This window comes from Asparagus officinalis, chromosome 8 (genome assembly GCF_001876935.1).
Source record: "Asparagus officinalis chromosome 8, Aspof.V1, whole genome shotgun sequence".
Lineage (NCBI taxonomy): Eukaryota > Viridiplantae > Streptophyta > Magnoliopsida > Asparagales > Asparagaceae > Asparagus > Asparagus officinalis.
This window is the reverse complement of record NC_033801.1, coordinates 60,029,967-60,038,531: the sequence shown is the minus strand read 5'-3', so window position 1 is coordinate 60,038,531 and position 8,565 is coordinate 60,029,967.

Sequence of the window (8,565 nt, the reverse complement as noted above, 5' to 3'; positions counted from 1 at the left end):
GTGTCCAGCGAGGGACAACCCCGCGAGTCATTTATGATAAGTGCGGAACAAGTGGCCAAGATGCTTGAAGAAGCCATGGCTAAACAACAGGAGAGCTTCAGGTTCGAAATGCAGATGGCCATGCAGAATATGAGAGAAATGCATGACCAACAAATCCAAGCACTGACAAACCAGCAAGGCGAACCAAGTCGTCGTAACCAGGTTAATCAGGAAGATGAGGATACAAATGCGAATGAAGCTCATAATGCCAATCATCCTCCCGTCAATGCAGGGGGTGGTAACGAGAATGCTAGCGAAAACACAGGTGAAAGCTTGAAGATTAAAAACCTCGAGAGCAAAATCAATACGTTGATTTCCGCTCAAGAGATGAAGAAGACGGGCATTCCTTGTCCATACCCAAGAGAATGGGAATCGATCCCGTATCCGGCGAAGTTCAATCTAATTAACTTCACGCCGTTTAATGGGATGGGTTCACCCACTCAGCATTTGATTTACTTCAAATCACACCTGGGGGTTATCTCTGGTAATGAGCCTCTGATGGTACGGTCCTTCGTTGGTACTCTTCGTGGAGCCGCCTTCGATTGGTATCGCTGCCTCAAGCCAGGAAGCGTGAATAGCTGGGACGACATAGAGACTAAATTCCTCGCTAACTTCTTCGATGACGACACCGAGATATCCATCGGGTCCTTGCTTGACGAGAAACAAAAAGATGGGGAATTGGTTGATACCTTCGTCAAAAGGTTCCGGAACAAGGCGATGAACTGTCGGGACCCGATCACTGAGGAGTTCATTCTCTAGACTTGCCACAACAACCTCGCATTGGACGTGTTGGAAGCAATGGGGACAGCACCGTCCAAAACATGGAAGGATTTGAAGGTCCGAGGAGAGCAAGCCGAGCGATTCCTCAGAAGAAAGAAGGCGGAAAGAGGCCAACAGGCAACGAATGATCCACAACAGAATTTCGTCCCACGAGGGAAAGGTAAGGCACATGCTAATGCAGTTGATACGAATCAAACTTTCCAATTGCAACCTCAGCAACAGCCGCAGCAACAAGCACCACAACAATCTCGGTCGTAACTCAGCAACAGCCGCAGCAACAAGCACCACAACAATCTCGGTCGTAATGGCAACAACGGCCTCAGAAGCGGAAATCTTCGGAGGCAAGATTTCCTAAAGTGTACTCCTTCAAAGATGACGAAGTTCCCGACATCTTTAAGTACCTGTTGGAAAATAACAAGATTCAGCTGCCGTCGATCGTGGATCAAGAAGGGGCTAGCAAAGTGACAGATCCGAAGTATTGCGCATACCATAGGGCGGTCCATCACCCTACCAAGTCATGCTACCATCTCAAAGATAAGATCCAGGCTTTAATTGATGTAGGCGTGTAGGTGTAAATTTTGATCTCCCAAAAACAGGGAACTTCGTTTGTATTGATAATAACAGCTTATTACAAACTAATAATCAAATGTTTACAACAGAAGCGGAGGGAAGACCCTCCTTGTTTAACGTGGGTTCCTCGGTGGATGGGATTTGACCACTAATAGAGGTGAGGGAGATAGCTTGACTGCTCCTTGAATTATGGGATGTGACCACACGTTGTTCGGAGACGTCCTGCTGTTCATTCGTACCGTCAATGGTCATTCGAAGAGCTGTGCTCTGCATCACGCTACATAGGAGTGGGAAAGCCCCTCCTCGTATGCGTGACAACGGCTGTCAGATGCTTGCGTGGATCTGACCAACCACCGAGCGTTGGCGGCTCTCGTCCCTTCACCTGGACAACTGAGGTGAGCCGCATTTATGAGGGTGCAGGCTGTTTCGGCGCCTGTCCGCTCATTCGTACTGTGGACGGCCATCTGACGGGCCTGGAGTATTGTGCCCTCTCCCTTGATTTGTGGGATTTGACCACTGATGTAACTGTTCCCATACTCCAAGTGGGCAGTTGACAGTGAGCTGGCGAGTCTGCAGCTTGGGTCTGCAGGCGAGCTTAGGACTGCAGGCAGACTTGGGTCTGCAGGCGAGCTTGCAGGCGAACTGGGTCTGCAGGCGAGCTCAGGTGCGCAGGCAGACTTGGGTCTGCAGGCGGATTTGGGACTGCAGGCGAATTTGAGTTGCAGGCGAGCTCTATAGCATGGATCGAAAAATAGGCCGTAACTTTCAAACCGTAAGTCGGAATTGGACGAATTATATATGAAAATCGCCTATCTCAACGAGATGGAGCCATCCGAACCGAGCCGAATGCTTCAGTTCGCTTCCTTTGTTTCGCCAAATTCCTTATGGTTTGGGAGATATCTGCGTTTTCCCCTTTTTCTGCTATTTCGGGCGAGGTTTTAGCAGTTTTGTTCTGAATTTCTCTGATAAGGATTAAAGGCAATTTTTATTGCCTACAAGACCCCCTCCAAAGTTTTCAGACTTGAATCGGGCCGCATGGGGTCTGGAACACTTTGGATATGAAGACCCGTAAAGTGATCCCCGCTCAGATGGAGTGAGGAGCCCTCCAACAAGCTCGGTGAAGCTGACCTCTTCGCTCGCAGCTGATGATCGCCTTCTAGGATTTTGAGCAAACCCTCAGCTATCAACGGACTTGATTCGTCTTTACCAACTGCCGTTTGAGTTGGACTAGCCATGCTTTTGCCCTTAGCATGGTAAGTTGTCGAGGAGTTTCTCTTTGGCTTAATGCTAAAATTTCTCCTCTATCCTTAGCCTCTCAAGGGGTTTGGATTAAGGGAACAGTTTAACCTCGTATACCAGTCGGAGGGTAGGAGCAGTTTAGACTCATGCACCAGTTGGAGTATAAGGGAGCATTTTAGACTCATGCACCAGTTGGAGTAGAGGGAACAGTTTATACTCGTATACCCGTTGGAGTCTAGGGGGGAAGCTTATCTTAGGGCAAAGATGAAGACGAACCCTGATTTGTCTTCTCTTGGGGCAAAGACGAACCCTGAAATAGCAGCACATCGCATAGTAGGCCACTATCAAACAACAACGCCTTTTATGGGAAAGACGGTGCTGGGAGAATCAAATCGTTCAGGGACGTATGAGTATGACGACTGATCGGACAACGTCATTTGCGGGAATGACGGTGTCGGCTATCAGAGGTAATCGTTAACGTGATAGGAATTGCCGCGATCGGAGCGACTTTGAGGACCTACCATCCTTTTGAAGAGGATTGGTAAGTTGATTTTGTCAGAGGTGTAGTGTTAACATGACAGTGGGAGTTTATTGCAATTTGAGTAACTCTATGGACCTACCATCCTATTGAAGAGGACTGGTAAGTTGGTTCGTCAAAGGTGACCGTTAACATGACAGTGGGGGTCCCGCCATCCTATTGAAGAGGATTGGCGGGGGATTATGGCTAGGTGACCGTTAACATGACAGTGGGGGTCCCGCCATCCTATTGAAGAGGATTGGCGGGGGATTATGGCTTTGGTCCTAACTATCTGAAGTTTGACCAAGTGGGAGTTTGATGCAGCCCACCAGAACTGCTAGTCTCGCCTGTTTTGAGCGGTTCGCCATAAATGGAAACCTGGCTCAAGAAGTGGGGCTCACCTAACTGTTAGGCTTGCCTGATTTGAGCGGTTCGCCCGTACTAGGAACCTGGCTCAAGAAGTGGAGCTCGCCTAACTGTTAGGCTCGCCTGATTTGAACGGTTCGCCCGTACTGGGAACCTGGCTCAAAGAGATGGGCTCGCCTAAACTGTTAGACTCGCCTGATTTGAGCGGTTCGCCATAACCGGGAACTTGGCTCAAGAAGTGGAGCTTAGCTTCGTGGGCCCGCCGTCCTATTGAAGAGGACTAACGGGGGAAATTTGGAGGAGACTATCAGAGGTAATAGTTAACTTGATAGTTTTAAAAGATCCATCATCAAGTTAAGAGGATCAACGGGGGAAATCGTAGGATATGAGGAAATGGTCTCCACTACCAAGGCATCTTGGTCATCATCTCCTCGAAATTCATGCGGGTCTTCGTCACCCATATGCTTGAGCATGCTCTCGACTTGTTCTCCTTGGCGGAGTAAGTCTTTCCATGAGCGAGCTTCAACAGCGCCCATATTGGACAGAACGCTGATGGAGAGATTGTTCCGGCACATCTCGATAAGCGTGGCCTCGGAAACTCGATCGCGGGAATGCAACGATCGGTTTCTGAATCTCTTGACAAAGCTGCTTACAGACTCTGTCTTCCTCTGCTTCACAGTTAGCAGGGTGGCCATAGATACTTCTGTGTCATCATCGAAGAATCTGGCCACGAAGAGCCTTTCCATGTCCTTCCAGCAGGTGATGGACCCAGGCTCCAATCTGCGAAACCATTCAAAAGCGACCCCCTTGAGGGTACCAATGAACAGTCGAGTCATAATGGGATCGTTTCCCACTATGTGTCCAGTTTGCGCCTGGAAGTAGTAGATGTGCTGGGTAGGAGAACCCTTTCCATTGAACTGCAGGAGGTCCAGCGGCTCGAACTTTGCCGGGTAGGAGACCGCATCCCATTCAATTGGATACGGTCTGACAACCCCCAGCTTGTTCGCATGCTTCTGGAGCTTCAAGGCGTCGAGTTGACTTTGGAGATCGTCAAACCTCTTGTCTCTTGGGTTATGGCCCGAAGATGACGCTCCTCTAGATGACTCGGATGAGGAGTGAGAAGGAGTAGGCACCCGCTCTTTGTGCTTCAAGGATTTATGCGAAGCCCGCGAAGTCCTCTCTCTCTTCCTCTTCTTCTCGCTCAGGAGCTGCTCCAACATCTCCTTCAGGGAGTCGATGGTTGCTTGTTGCTCGTCGAGCCTCCTAGACATCTCCTCAGGGATGTCAGTCATGTGCACATTTGTGTGCTTGCCCTGAACTGAGCTTGAAGTCTCCGACATTGCCACTGCTGAGCAATCGTCGTCGTCGTCAGAGACGGACGTCAGACCCGTGCAGGCAAACGAGGTGGCCACCCCCATTTGGGCGTGAGCGTGTTGGCGAGGTTCATGCTGGCGAGGTTCGCCCGTCAGGCGAGATTGGCACAGTGTGCCTGCGCCTGTCTGGCGAGCTGTTGCTTCGCCTTTCTGGCGATCTTGGGCCGTCAGGCGAGCTTGGTGAAGTTCGCTTGTTTGACGAAGCCCTCTTAAACTGCAGAGTTCGCCAGGTGCCCTTGGTTCGCCAAAATTGAGCACCTTGCTCACAGAGTGGGGCTCGCTTAAACTGCTAGGCTCGCCCGATTTGAGCGGTTCGCCAAAAATAGAAACCTGGCTCAAGTGGTTGGGCTCGCCTAAACTGCTAGGCTTGCCCGATTTGAGCGGTTTGCCAAAATCGGGAACCTGGCTCAAAGAGATGGGCTCGCCTAAACTGCTAAGCTCGCCTGATTTGAGCGGTTCGCCAAAAATGGGAACCTGGCTCAAGAGGTTGATTCGCCTCAAGCCTGAATAATAATTCAGGCTGTCGTGGGGGATGAGGGATTGTGCCTCGAGACGAGCGAGAGCTTTTCGTCGCCGCTGTTTGGATCTTTTTGAACGAGGAGCGTTCATGTCGACGACGGAGGCGTATTCTGCGTCGACACAAATGGTTGATTCCTCTTGCACAGGGGTCTGCGAGGATCGTTCATCGACCCATTCAGCAGCCCCTAGACCTGCATTCTCGAATCTCGGCTCGGCCTCAACTGGTTCGGGGGGAAAAGAACCCCCTGCCTCGGCTTGGGTAGATCCCTCAGGCTTGGTTGCCTCAGCCTCTTGGGGCTGGGCCACCCGCACGACTCTGCAACCATCGCGAGATGTATTGCTGCGAGAAGAGGACGATTGTAAGTACCCTTCGAATTTGATCACAAGGGACTCAACAGTAGTCCCTGCAGCAACTTCGTCAGACTGCGCCACCACCAATTCATCTGAATGAACGGATTCTCCCACTGTGGTCGCCATCTTCTGTAGGTGTAAATTTTGATCTCCCGAAAACAGGGAACTTCGTTTGTATTGATAATAACGGCTTATTACAAACTAATAATCAAATGTTTACAACAGAAGCGGAGGGACCTCGCTCGGTGCTCGTGCCGAGTCTGCTTCCCTTGGACGATCCGATCGAAGTTGCTGCCGGAGCTTCGGTTCTCAAATGAGGGGGCCTTTGGCAAAGGTCCAGGTTCAACCTTTGGGAGATTAGCCAGCAGAATATGCAACAGCCAATCCCTCTTTCATGCTGGCTGAAGATGGGTTTTAATAGGCAAGGGATGACATGGGCCATCCCTTGATTCATGGGATTTGACCACTAATAGAGGTGAGGGAGACAGCTTGACTGCTCCTTGAATTATGGGATGTGTTCAACCTTGACGATGAACAATCGTCAGAGGGCAGATGTAAGTGGCAACTTGCCAATAATGAAATAAATAACGATTTAGAGTACTCCCTGTCTCTTGATGATGTGATAAAAGAATTGTATGATAATCCCAATTTATATATGCCGCTTCGATCGTCCTATATAGCAAAGGAACACCTCCAACATTCTTTCGGAACAACCCTGGTCATCCCGACCAATATAGGAGGTGAAAAAGAAGTGATTTACAATAAAGGAAAAAGCTCTCCATTACCAGATCATTTTTTAAGGGAAGATGAGAATGATGACAAACCTGGTCGGTATTTATCTAAGTATAGCCTTGAAGCACGCAAGCTTATGGAAAAATAGGGATATGATTTTACACTCGGAGAAGGTTTATACTTCGATCGAGGTCCTCGTATTCCAGCCAAAGCGGCATATGTACCAAAAGGGAAACCGGACGATTATTATAAATACAGACGAGGGTTAGGGTATGAATCTTCTTCAGAAGATGAATGTTGCTGGTTAATCAATAACCAATCATCTGAGCAATACAAAAATGGGTACTCGTCAGACTCCTCAAAATGGGATTCTGATACAAGCCTGGGGGAAGCATTCAAAGCCCTAATGGCGAACATGGCTACAGCTGATCCGTCCACAATGGAGAACGATGATCAAATGCCAACATGGGAAGACCCATGGGTTCATCACCTGAACATGCAGTATGGTGATAGGTTCGAACAGAGAGAACCCCCCACTGAAGTAAAATAGTCCAAGTTAACATGGGTGACGAGGCCAACCCAAAGCCTATATTCATCAGCGATAGTCTTCCCTCAAATGAGAAGGAGGAACTAATTGCTCTCATCAGGGAATACATTGACGTCTTCGCGTGGAACTATGAGGACATGATAGGGCTCGACCCCAATGTAGCAATGCACCGCCTCGATATCAAGCCGGATGCCAAACCTGTCAACAATCACAGATGTCATTATCGACAATACGTGCGGATTTGAGAGAATGTCTTTTATGGATGGTTTTTCAGGATATAACCAAATCAAGATGCACCCAGATGACGAGAAGCATACAGCGTTCAGAACGCCCCTTGGTGTCTTTTGCTACACGGTGATGCTCTTCGGTCTAAAGAATGCAGGCGCCACGTACTAGCGAGCAATGACTAAGATTTTCCAAGAACATCTCAGGAAAACAGTCGAGTGCTACGTTAATGATTTGATTGTAAAAAGCCGCAACAAAGAAGATCACATCAAGGACTTGAAGACGATGTTCGATCTCATGCGGAGTCATCAGTTGAAGATGAACCCCACTAAATCCTTCCTTGGAATGTCCAGCGGAAAATTCCTTGGATTCGTCGTCACCACTAAAGGTATACATATCGATCCTGATAAGGTGAAGGCGATACATGAACTGCAACCCCCTAGAAATCTAAGAGAGCTCAGAGGATTGCAAGGGCGTTTAGCTTACATTCGACGGTTCATCTCAAATCTTTCTGGGAAGTGCCAACCATTGGTGTGTCATTTATTTAGGACGACGCCTGCCAAAAAGCATTCGAAGATATCAAAACATATCTGATGAATCCTCCTGTTCTCGTTGCACCAAAATCAGGTAGACCGTTCTTGATTTACCTCAAGGCGATGAACCACTCGATAAGTGCCTTACTAGCACAAGACAATGATAATGGTCACGAACAGGTAGTCTATTACCTAAGTCGAACCTTGGTAGGTGCCGAGTCTCGATATCCGATGATTGAGAAAGAATGCCTCGCATTGGTATTCGCAGTGCAAAATATGCGGCATTACCTGGTTGGACAGACGATTTACGTCATTTCTAACATTAATCCAGTACGGGTATTTATGACGCAACCGACCTCTATGAATTGGCGGTTAGCGAAGTGGGCCCTTCTCTTGTCCCAATATGATTTGCACTTCAAACAACAGAAGTCGATCAAGGCAGAAGTATATGATGACTTGCCGGATGAAACCCATGAGGTTAACACTACATCGTACCAACAAGTATGGCAATTATACTTCGATGGTGCTTCAAGGGCAGTTAATAGGGCAATAACCCCAGGATGTTCTAAAGTTTCATCCGGAGTTAGAGTTGTCTTTATTTCCCCGGGGAATCATGTGATGCCTCGGGCTTATTCACTGACTAGTCCGTATTCCAATAACGTAGCCGAGTACAACGCGCTTCTCATTTGACTCAGTTTCGCCAATGAGTTGGGGGTCGAATATCTCGAAGCTTTTGGGGATTCTCAATTGATAGTCAACCAAGTCCGTGGAGAG